The sequence below is a fragment of the Vombatus ursinus genome, unplaced genomic scaffold (assembly GCF_900497805.2).
Source record: "Vombatus ursinus unplaced genomic scaffold, bare-nosed wombat genome assembly UNPS02012303.1, whole genome shotgun sequence".
In the NCBI taxonomy this organism is placed as follows: Eukaryota; Metazoa; Chordata; class Mammalia; order Diprotodontia; family Vombatidae; genus Vombatus; species Vombatus ursinus.
The window spans coordinates 1-11,497 of NW_020952081.1; the positions used below are offsets into that span (position 1 = coordinate 1).

General features: G+C 41.0%; 1 pseudogene; it reads right to left on the reverse strand.

Moving 5' to 3' along the window:
* Positions 1–5,959: 5,959 nt before the first annotated feature.
* On the reverse strand, positions 5,960–11,397 carry LOC114039744 (annotated as a pseudogene).
* Between the last annotated feature and the right edge of the window lie 100 nt (positions 11,398–11,497).

Below are 11,497 nucleotides of genomic sequence, written 5' to 3' on the forward strand. Positions count from 1 at the left end.
TGTACTGGGATGGGATCTGGATACAGAGAAGCAACCGGAGCTCACGCTCCCGAGGCAGGGGCAGTGCTATGTGGAGCTGTGACAAGCTGGAGAAGAAACAAGGTACAAGGAAGTAGCCGGAGTACGTACTCCTGAGGCAGGGGCTGTGCCACATGGGAGTGGGACGGCAGAGAACAAGTTCCCTCTGTCTAGCCCCCTTCCTTAGGTACCACGCTAACCCCAGACGCCTCCCCCCGGTATCTGGGCCTGACTTCCTGCGTCACGTACATTCTCCTTTGTCTATGCACTGATCCCTCACGCCTCCTTCCAAATATCTAGGCCCCACTTCCTGTGCCACGTATGCTCCCTTTGTCTGGGCACTATGCTAGACATCCTCTTCCGATATTTGATCCTCGACGTGTCACTATGGCCGGGCTGAGGAGGAGGGACGTGGAAGACTTAAAAGTACTGTAGGGATGGGGGCGGAGTCCGTTTTGCTCCTGCTCGTGTGCGTGTACTTTCCTGCCTGGCCTTGCTGTGATGATCATTGAATAAAGTTCAGGTTTTTGCACCTCCTGGTCGGCTCGTCTCTGGTAAATCCGGGTGACCCCGAAGACCGGTGAGTATGACCCTGGTTGCCTGATCTGGCTGTAAGAGAGTGCGCAGTTTGCACTGGCACAACTTCTGCTGATGCAAGTTGGCACCTTCTCTGCAAATTATAGTCTTCAGTTTTACTGACTTGTCCAGGGTCACATAGCCAGTATGTGTTGGAGACAATTTGAACCCAGGTTTTCCTGCCTCTGTGACTAGCTCTTAATCCACTATATAACCTTATCTTCTCAGAAGTATTTTCTCTCTCTCTCTCTCTCTGTCTCTCTTTCTCTCTCCCTCTTTTCTTCCTGTCTCTTTCTTTTTTCCTCCCTGTCTTTGTCTCGCCTCCTCCTGTCCTTCTTTCTCCACTTCATCCCTGATTTCCTTTGTTGTTCTATCTTACCCTCAACTCTAGGGCACAGAAGTTTATCCCATTCTGGGATCAGTGCTGAGGGATCCCAACTTCTTTGCCTACCCTGAAGCCTTCAACCCCCAACACTTCCTGGATGAAAAGGGCCGGTTCAAGAAGAGTGATGCCTTTGTCCCCTTTTCCATTGGTGAGCAGGAAAGCCTTTTCTCTTCCCCTCCATGACCCCCAACTCATCCCTAGTCCCAACCAGTGTGGCCTGAGCCTGGTGAACCTATCCTTTCCTCCAGTCTACTCTCAATTTATCCTTCTACACCTCAGGCCAATTTTACGTGACCAAGCTTCTTAAGAGTAAGTGGGTGAGTGGGTGGGATGGCTCCAGAGAGGCTGTGACTGTGGGTCTAAAGGTTCCACAAAGTATATCTCACCAATATGCCTCCTTCTTTAGGGAGAAAGTACATGCACTAGAAAGAGCTCTGGCCCTGGAGTCAGAGGACCTTGGTCAAGTTCCATTTCTAATACTCCCTACCTGGATGACCACTTCATCTCCCTAGGCCTCGATTTCCTAAACTGTGAAATTCAGGGCTTGGACTCAAGGTCCTCTGAGGTCCTTTCTCACTCAGCATCTATCATCTTGGGACAATAATTTTGGTCAAATCCGTTCCCTATTCTAGGCCTCAGTTTCCTCACTTGTAAGATGAGGAGGTTGGACTAGATGATGTTTTAGGTCCTCAATTCTAACATAAATACTTCTGAGGTGGGGGTGGGGTGGAACAAAGACAAGGAAAAACAGTCTCTGCCTTCAAGGAGCTTACATTCTATTGGAGAGGGATCAGGCTAAGGTAGATAAGTAAGGACCAGATAATTTTTGGACAGAAAGCATTGGCAACTAGGAGAATCAGGAAAGGCTTGCAGTAGGAGGTGGTGCCAAAGGAAGTTAAGGAGCCTAAGAAGCAGAGGTGAGGAGGGAGGGCATTCCAGTCAAGAAAGTCCTTCAAAGGCATGGAGGCTGGAGATGGAACGATCAATTTGGGCAACAACAAATAGGCCAGTATGTTTAGAATGTAGAAAGCCAGATGGGGAATTCAGTGAGATTGGGAGGGATGAAATCAAGGGAACAGGAAGAAGGAGGGCAACCTCTTTGACAGACCATGGGGCAAAGACAGGGATAGTATGGGAAGGTGCAGAGGTTTCTGAGGTATACCATAAGTTGGAAGAGGTATCTCATATGGGATGGTTTCCAATTTCTCCTCAAAGGAATCAGGGGCCTCTGCTGAGAAGGAAGTGCAGGACGGTTGAGGAAAAAGAGCTGCTCCATCTTCTACCCTTCTACCTCTGATATCCCATCATCTAGACAGACCCATACCTAGGGTGGGGCAATGGGGCAATGACCTAGGGCATCAAAATTTAGTAGCTATTGATAACACTTGTGGGCCTTCATCAGCCTAAAAACAAAAGTATAGCAGCTAATTAGCAAGAAGGATTTGATAAAGTAGGAAGTTTCCAAAATCTGCCCTTGCTACAGATGAGTGTCTCCTAGACAAAGTCTTTTCTGACACAAGACCCAAACATGTTTTGTGCTGTTTGTTTTTTTTTCCTTCTAAATTCCCTCCCAAATCTGACATTTTACATTCTAAGGAATCACAGATTTAAAGCAGGAAGGAATTTTTTGGGACCATCAAGTTCAACCCCTTTATTTTGTAGATGAGAAAACAGAAGCTTGGAGAGGTTAAATGACTTGCTCAGGAAGACAAAGATACTAAATGTCTAAGCAACATTTGAATCCGGGTCTTCTTGACTCCAAGCCCAACAAACTGTCATTTTCTTTTGCCATATAGCTTCCTCTCAGCCTGGACACTAGGGATCCTCCTGGGATTGACAGTCCCTGTACTAAGGTTCCTCCCAGTTCTGGCATTCTCTGTTCTAAGAGCCCTCTCCACCCTGATCAGTTCTGACTCTGGCTCCTCAGGCAAACGCTACTGTTTTGGTGAAGGCTTGGCCAGAATGGAACTATTCCTCTTCGTCACCACCATCCTGCAGATCTTTCACTTCCAATCTCCGCTCCCAATAGAGGCCATCGATATCTCCCCTCAGATGGTAGGCTTTGCCACCATCCCCCGGAGCTACACCATCTCATTTCTGCCTTGAGGATGAGGCTGAGCCCAGGCAGCCATAACTGAAGCAGGAGAAGCCTGTGGGATTCCTGGGTGGGATGGCAGATGTATTAATAAATTCTGGGCAGCTCTGAGTCATTGATTCCAACCTCCTTAGGTAATACATGAGGTAACTGAAACTCCCAGAGGGGAAGAGACCGGTCCCCAGATCACAAAGAAAGGCAGTGGTAGAGCCTAGCTTTACAATGATGAGGTAAAATTGAAAGAATACAAGTTTTGGAGGCAGAGGACCCGGGTTCGTATCTTGTCTCTGACACTCATCACCTGTGTGACTTTGGGAAAGTCACTTCCCCTCTCTTTATTGGAACCATGCTGGGATTTGCTAGATGTCTTTTGAGGTCCCTCCTAGGTCTAGACTCCTTGATTCTCATTCTGATGCTTTTCCCACTATTTCTCCCAGGACACACAGACAGTCAAGGGAAAAGCTGGGGCTGGATCTGATGCTTCCTGACCTACAAATGAGAGACATGTCTTGCATCATTGTGGCCAGTTCTGCCTCTGTCTCTGCCTCTGTCTCTCTCCATCTCTCTGTCTGTCCTTTTCTTTTTCTTTTGTTTCCTTTCCTCATTTCTCATGTCTTTTGCTCCACAAATTACTCTTTCTGCCTCTGTCCACATCTTCTCTGTCTTCCTTTCTAGCTCTCTTTCCCTGTGTCTGTCTCTCTGTGACTGTGTCTCTGCCTCTCTTCAGCTCTCTGTCTCTCTCTCTAGCTTTCCTATTATTACTACTGTAAGAAAGAGGCCATAAGTATTTATTAAGAAACATCTGAAACATCACAGAATGACTGGCCACTCCTATTATACAGATAGGAAAACTGAAGCCAAGAGAGGGGGAAGGGATTTATTCAAGGCCAAGGGGCAGTCAGGCTGCATATAGCAACAAGAGAGATGAACAGATGACTCTACATAGTGAAGAATATGTAGAAAGAGAGAAGTGGGCTAGGTGAGAGAGAAGTCAGGTAGATTCAGCTCTAGGTTAGAGGCAGGGTGGTGACATGGGTTGAGCATAAGGCTTGGAGTCTGAAATATCAGAGTTCAACACTTGCTAGCTATCTGGGTGAGTCACTTCCTCTCTCTGGGCCTCAGTCTCCTCCTCTGTAAAAGGATAGGGTTGGATTCAATGACTTCAGAGGTTTCCTCGAACTCTAACTCAAAGACCCCATAATCCTATGAATACTTGGATCTGAAAAATACCTCCCAAAACACTATTAATAGCACAAGTCAACTTAGAGGGAGGTTTCCATTGGTGCGCTCTGGGATTCTGCTCTTGTCCCTCTACTATTCAACCCATGTCCATCAATGACTCGGATGAAAGCATAGAAAACTTTCTCAGAATTGCAGAGGACACAAATCTGGGATGGTGAACTATCCAATTGTATAACAGAGTTAGGATCCAAAAAAGATTGACTGATTGAAATGACAGGATGATTCTATGACAAAAAAATTTAATATGGGCAAATATTAAATCTTGTACTTTTATTAAAACATTAGTTCAGTGAGAACAAAATAGGGTTCACCCAACAGTTCATGTGGAAACAATCTGAGGGGGTTAGTGCAATCTCCAGAGGGTCAGTAGAGTGTCATGGCAGTGTCCAGAATCAGGCAGAGATAGTTTGTACTTTGTCCTCCCACACTGGCAGCATTGTGTTTACTTCTTAGCCCCATACAGTTTAATAATGTAACCTGAGTCCCAGCACTGCAAGTTCTGGACTTACATAGACTGGATGTGATCTTGGGAGCTCCTCCATAAAAGTTGTTCTCTATGACTCATTTTGCCCCTAACTAGAGTTTCTTTTGGAGACATCAGAATATACCTCCTATAGAGCTCATGACTATGGGGAAAAAATTGCCAGTCCCCATATATAACCGGTATAGGATAGCATTTATTTCACTCCACATAATTTACAGAAAGCAGAAAAGATTCAAATTAGTCCCTAAATAATCAAGACAATTTTTTACTATTGTTTAATGAGTTCTACCTGTCCCACTGGGCCTTATAGAGTCCTCCAGGCTCACAGCACTACCTTGTGATTTGAATTTTCCTTGAAAGGAAAATGAACTTGATGTCACTAGAACAGTAATCCTCACAACATTCCACTGAGACCCACTTGTATTCCAAGGATATTTATACAACTTTAGTCTCATGGAGCTATCCTAAAAGCTTAGACTCACCCCTGAAGACAAATGAGCTTGAGGTGTCAGAAAGGTAAAGCCCTTCCAATTGAACTTTTGCTGATTGAGTCACAATAATAGCAGAGGTCAAAGACCAGGCAATTTGTTCCCCCCTCTATTGCATTTTTGTCTCTTTCTGCTCTTCCAGCCCTCACGCTATTAGAGTGAGCCTCTTCTTTCCAAGAGTGCTCACTGTCCCTGACCTCCTCTCTTTTTAACTAGAAGGCTAGGATCCCCTCTTATTCTTCTTCTTTTGGATCCCCTCTTACTCAAGAGGTTGGTTCTATCAACTATTCTCCCCTTTCTCTCCAGAAACTTGGGACCTGGAACTCTGAAATTGACGGTAAACAAATCTAAAATGAGGACAGAAGAGAAGATATCAAAAATTAGAGGAGAAATAGATAAACTGGAAAGCAAAAAAAAAATCCTCTAGAAATTATAAGTAAAATTAAATGTTTGTTCTTTGAAAAGACTAAAAAATGATAATGCTTTACTCAATTTGACTAAAAAGATGAAGGTAGAAAATAAAATCAGCAAAATAGCAAATGAGCAAGGAGAAATCATAACAAAATCAGAAGACTTAAATACAATATCCAGAACCTATTATGCTCTGTTATATGCTAACAAAACTGAGAACACAAAAGAAAAAAGGCAATACTTTCAGAAATATAAATTACTCAAACTACCAAGCACACAAAAGAGTGATGCTCAGGAAAAAATGGTCCACCTATACAAGAATGCTATGTATGCACATACAGTGTTTTACTTTTTTGGTCTTTCACTTTTTATCTGAGTGAAAAGAATGCTTCTCTCATTCAGGAGATTTTTTATGCTGAAAAAATTACTTAAAGGAACAAAGAAAATATCCCCAGTAGTTAAATTGTAAGATGTCTCATGTAAAGTACATATAAGATCACCACAGACAATAAAGAATACCACTGTATCTGAACAGACGTACTGTTTTCCCTTTTCTTTTTCAGGCAATTAGGGTTAAGTGACTTGCTCAGGGTCCCACAACTAGTAAGCGTCAAGCATTTGGTCTGAGGCCAGGTTTGAACTCAGGTACTCCTGACTTGAGGGCTGGTGCTTTATCCACTGTGCCACCTAGCTGCCACAGTTTTCCCTTTTCTTTAGTGGACTCCAAACTCAATGTACTAGTGGCAAACAACGAAGTATTTAAAATTTTAAACATTTTCAATGTGTCATCCTGAACGCAAAATTCATGTATACCTTTAAGCTTCACAAGGTCCCTGAAAAACATTTGTTCTCTTTCTGGGTCAAATACACAAGTTGGTTTTAAACGATCTCCAAGAGATACATTCAGAGCAGCAATTGTTTTCTTTTTTCTTTTTTCTTTTTGTACCACATTCCTGTTCATCTCCAAGGATTTTGTTCTTTGTAGATGTTAAAACAGTATTCCTTAACCTGGCTAGCCAACTTTCTTCCATGATTGAAATCACAAAGGTTTTAGAATCTGATGTTGGCACTGTTGGAGTCAGATTAACATTTTGAACATCATTGATACATTCCTTAGGGGGTTTTGCAGTACTAGAACAGGCAACATCTTTCTTTCTTGGAGTTTCTTTCAATGAACCTTTTTGCTCATCCAATTTAGGAACCGTGTGCACCATATCACAATTTTCATCACTTGAATATGATAATTCCTTTCTTTTTTGTTTGTTTGGAATAAATGCTTCTTTTGGCTTGGCACAAACAGATTATTTTTGTTGTTTGAGTGGAATCGTTTCTTTCCCCAAAGTCTTGATAGGTATCTTTTTTGTGTTTTTAGATGGTTTGGGATTTTTTTTTATGGTTTACTAGTAACTATAAAGCAAGACTGTAAAACAGATTACTATGTTCTGCTGTAACCACCAATTAGATGGATGCTTAGAAATTTGTGGACTTCTTGTAATAGTGAACTTTGCAGATGGGTTTTATTTCAGTGTAATTTCTCTTTTCTTAGATATTTATTGGTTTTTAAATGACCTTATACAACCAAATCTTAGAAAATGAAATCAAAGAAAAAAAATCCTGCTCCCCATGGATTCACAAGAGAATTCTATTAATTTTTTTTAACAAAAATATGATTAGAGTTACTAAGTCTTTCAAGTTGATTTTCTATTTAATATTTTTTCCTTAGTACATGTAAAATCCATTTTTAATATTCATTTTTTCCCATCCTTCTCCTCTTCTTGAGAAGATGAGCAGTATTATATAGGTTGTACATGTGCAGTCATGCAAAATATATTTCCATATTAGTCATGTTGTGAAAGAAAATGCAGAATCCCTCTCCCCTACAAAAACAAAAACAATAAAGTAAGTTTTTTAGAAAGTATATTTTGATCTGCATAAACACTCCATTAGTTCTTTCTCTGGAAGTGGATAGCATTTTTCATCATAAGTCCTTCAGAATTGTCTTGGATCATTGTAACACTGAGAATAGCTAAGTCATTCACAGTTCATCATTATAAAATATTGCTGTTATTATGTACAATGTTCTCCTGGTTCTATTCATTTCACTTTGCATCAGTTCATGAAAGTCTTTCTAGATCTTTCTGAGTGCATCCTACTCATTATGTATCATAAAAACAATCATATACCTTCACAATCATTTACCACAACTTATTCAGCCATTCCCCAATGGGTGGACATTCCTTTAATGTCTGGGTTTTTGCCACCACAAAATGAACTGCAATAAATACTGTTGTATACATAAGTCCTTTTCCTTTTTTAGATCTCTTTGGGATATGGACTAGTAGTGGCATTGCTGGTTCAAATGGTATGCACCATTTTATAGCCCTTTGGGCATAGCTCCAAATTGCTCTCCAGAATGGTTGAATGACTTCACAACTGCACCAACAGTCCATTAGTAGCTCAATTTTCCCATATTCCTTCTAACATTTATCATTTTCCTCTTTTGTTATATTAGCCCATTTGATAGGTGTGGGGTGGTACCTCAGTGTCATTTTAATTCTCATTTCTCTAATCAATATTGATTTAGAGGAATTTTTCATGTGACTATAGATAACTTTGATTACTTCATCTGAAAACTGCCTGTTCATATCCTTTGGCCATTTAAAAATTGGGGAGTGACTTGTATTCTGATAAATTTGACTCAGTTCTCTATAAATTTGAGAAATGATATCTTTATTAGAGAAACTTGCTGTAAATTTTTTTTCACATTTATGATTACTATATATTTCCCTCCATCCCATTTTCCCTCTGTTTATCCTACTCTCTTTCCTTTCATCCTGCCTCTCCTGAAAAGTGTTTTGCTTCTGATTGCCATCTCCCCCAATGTGCCCTCCCTTCTATCAGCCCATCCCTTCCCCTCACCCTCCTACTTTCTTGTAGGGTAAGATAGACTTCTATATTGAACTGACAGTGTTATTTCTTCTTTGAGTGAATTCTGATTAGAGTAAGGTTCAAGCACTCTCTTCCAACCCCCTTCCCCATTTTCCTGTCCACTGTAAAAACTCTTTCACGCCTCTTTTATGTGAGATAGTTTACCCTATTCTACCTTTCCCTTCCCCCTTCTCCCAATGCATTCCTATTTCTCAACCTTTAATTCTATTTTAAAGATATGATTCCATCATATTGAACTCATGCCTGTGACATCTGTCTATGCATATTCCTTCTAACTGCCCTACTGATGATAAAGTATTTAGGAGTTACAAGTATCATCTTCCCATGCAGGAATGTAAACAGTTTAACCTTACTAAATCCCTTATGATTTTTCTTTCCTATGTACCTCTTTCTCACTCTTCCATTCTTCATTTGAGACTCTCCCAACATAATAAACATACATGTTCCCTCTGTCTATGTAGATCCTTCTAATTGCCCTACTAATGATAGAGTTCTTAGGACTTACATCTGTCATCTTCCCATATAGAAATGTAACCTTATCAAGTCCCTTATTAAGTCCATTATGATTTCTTACTCAGGTTTTCTTCTAATGCTTCTCTTGAGTCCTGTGTTTTGTCTTGTGAATGCCAAATTTTCTATTCAGCTTTAGTTTTTTCATCAGAAATGTTTAAATGTCCTCTATTTCTTTAAGTGTCCATTTCACTCTGTAGGATGATGCTCAGTTTTGCTGGGGAGCTTATTCTTGGTCCTAATCCTAGCTCCTCTGCCTTCTAGAATATCATATTCCAAGTCTTCTGCACCTTTATAGTGGTGGATGCTAAATCTTGTGTGATCCTAACCATGGCTCCTCAGTAACGAGTTACTTCTTTTTGGCTGCTATCAGTATGCTCTTCTTGATCTGGAAGTTGTGGAATTTCACTATAATATTCCTGGGGATTTTCATTTTGGGATCCCTTTCAGGGGATAATTGGTGAATTCTTTCTATTTCACTTTTGTACCCTATCTCTACTTTGCCCAGATAACTGGGAAGTTTATCTTTATAATGTTGTTAAATATGATTAGGCTTAAGGCAGCATGGTGGCAGAGCGGACAGAGCACTGATCCTGGATTCAGGAGGATCAGAAAAAATCTGGAAAGACTTACACAAACTAATACAAAGTGAAGTGAGCAGAACCAGGAAAACATTGTACACGCTAACAGCAATATTGTATGATGAAGAATTGTGAATAACTTGGCTATTCTCAGCAATACAATGATCCAAGATAATCCCAAAGGACTTATGGTGAAAAATGCTATCTGCCTTTAAAGAAAGACTGTATTCAGACTGGGGCATACTGTCTTTCTTTCTTTCTTCCTTCTTTTCTTTCTTTCTTCTTTCTTTCTTTCTTTCTTTCTTTCTTTCTTTCTTTCTTTCTTTCTTTCTTTCTTTCATTCTTTCTCTCTTTCTTTCTTTCTCTCTTTCTTTCCTTCCTTCTTTCTTCAACTATTCTTGTACAAAATGACTAATATAGAAGTGTTTTACAGAATTGCACATGTTTAATCCATATCAGATATTTTTTAGTCTTAAAGAGGGAGGAGGGGAAAGAGCGAGGGATAGAATTCGGAACTCAAAACTTTTTTTAAAATGTTAAAAATTGTTTTTATATGCAATTAGGGAAAACATTGTTAAAAACTAAAAAAGAAAGATTATCCTGATTTCCCAGGCTTCTCTCTAATTCTGAGTTCTGTTAGGCTATGACCTTAGAGAACAGGTAATCAGGGGAGATGGGAAGAGGAGAGAGGGCCACTGTGACCTTGGTCAGCCCAAATAAAAATAATTGTCAATCCCAATTAGTTTCCTACCCTTGCCTAACCTGCCCCTCTCTGTATCTTCCTAAAAAATGCCATAATCCACTTACTTCTGTTACTAGCTCTGTTCCCTCTCTCCTCCCACAAAGTGCAGCTCAGAAGCAGATATGGCCGGTACCCAAACCAGTGGTGCTGTCCAGGGCCACCCTCCCAGGTAGAGAATCAGAAGACCTGGGTTCAAATCCCGGCTCTGCTATTGGTTAGCTGTCTGACCTTTACCTCTCAATTTTTTCATCTGCAAAACCAACAGGCCAGAAATGTTCGTATTTGTAGATAATGATTGTCTATCCTTAAAAATACATTTACAATTTTGAAAAAACAAAAATGAAGTTAGAGGAATCCCCAGGTTAGAGGATCCCAACTCTAAATCCTAAGATCTAATAATTGTTCCCCCCACTCCCATAACTCCCTAATTAGATCAAAGTATAAATGGTTCACATATAGGGCTTTGGGTCAGAGATTTGTCTCTGTCATTTTTGGATCAGTTCTTAATTTGTTGTGATTATGTTTAAAGGAATATTTGGTTAACAACAGGTACAGGATCCCAAGCTCCACAGGCAGAGACTATCCCACTGAGGGGTTTCTTAGGGCTTACCTGATACAATTCTCTCCTCACACAAGGGAAAAATAGATGGCCCAGAGAGAGGGAGGGACATACTTAAGAAGAAGAAAGGATTGGGATTGAGAATGTTATACAGATGGGATGAGTGCCAATGCCAACCCTTACCTCCAGGCCTAAGCATAAAAGACAGGGACAGACCAACTTGGACCCAGCCCTGGCTCAGCATCTCCACAGACCTAGACAACACTGAAGAGGTGGCCACTGCCACCTCCATAATGCTGGTCTCTGGGCTGCTGCTGGGGGCACCATTCTTTTGCCTCTCAGCCCTGGTGGTACTCTCTGTATGGAGACAGAGGAAGAAATGCAGCAGCCTTCCCCCTGGGCTCACCCCCCATGCAACTACCTGCAGGTCAACACCCAGAAGATCTATGACTCCCTC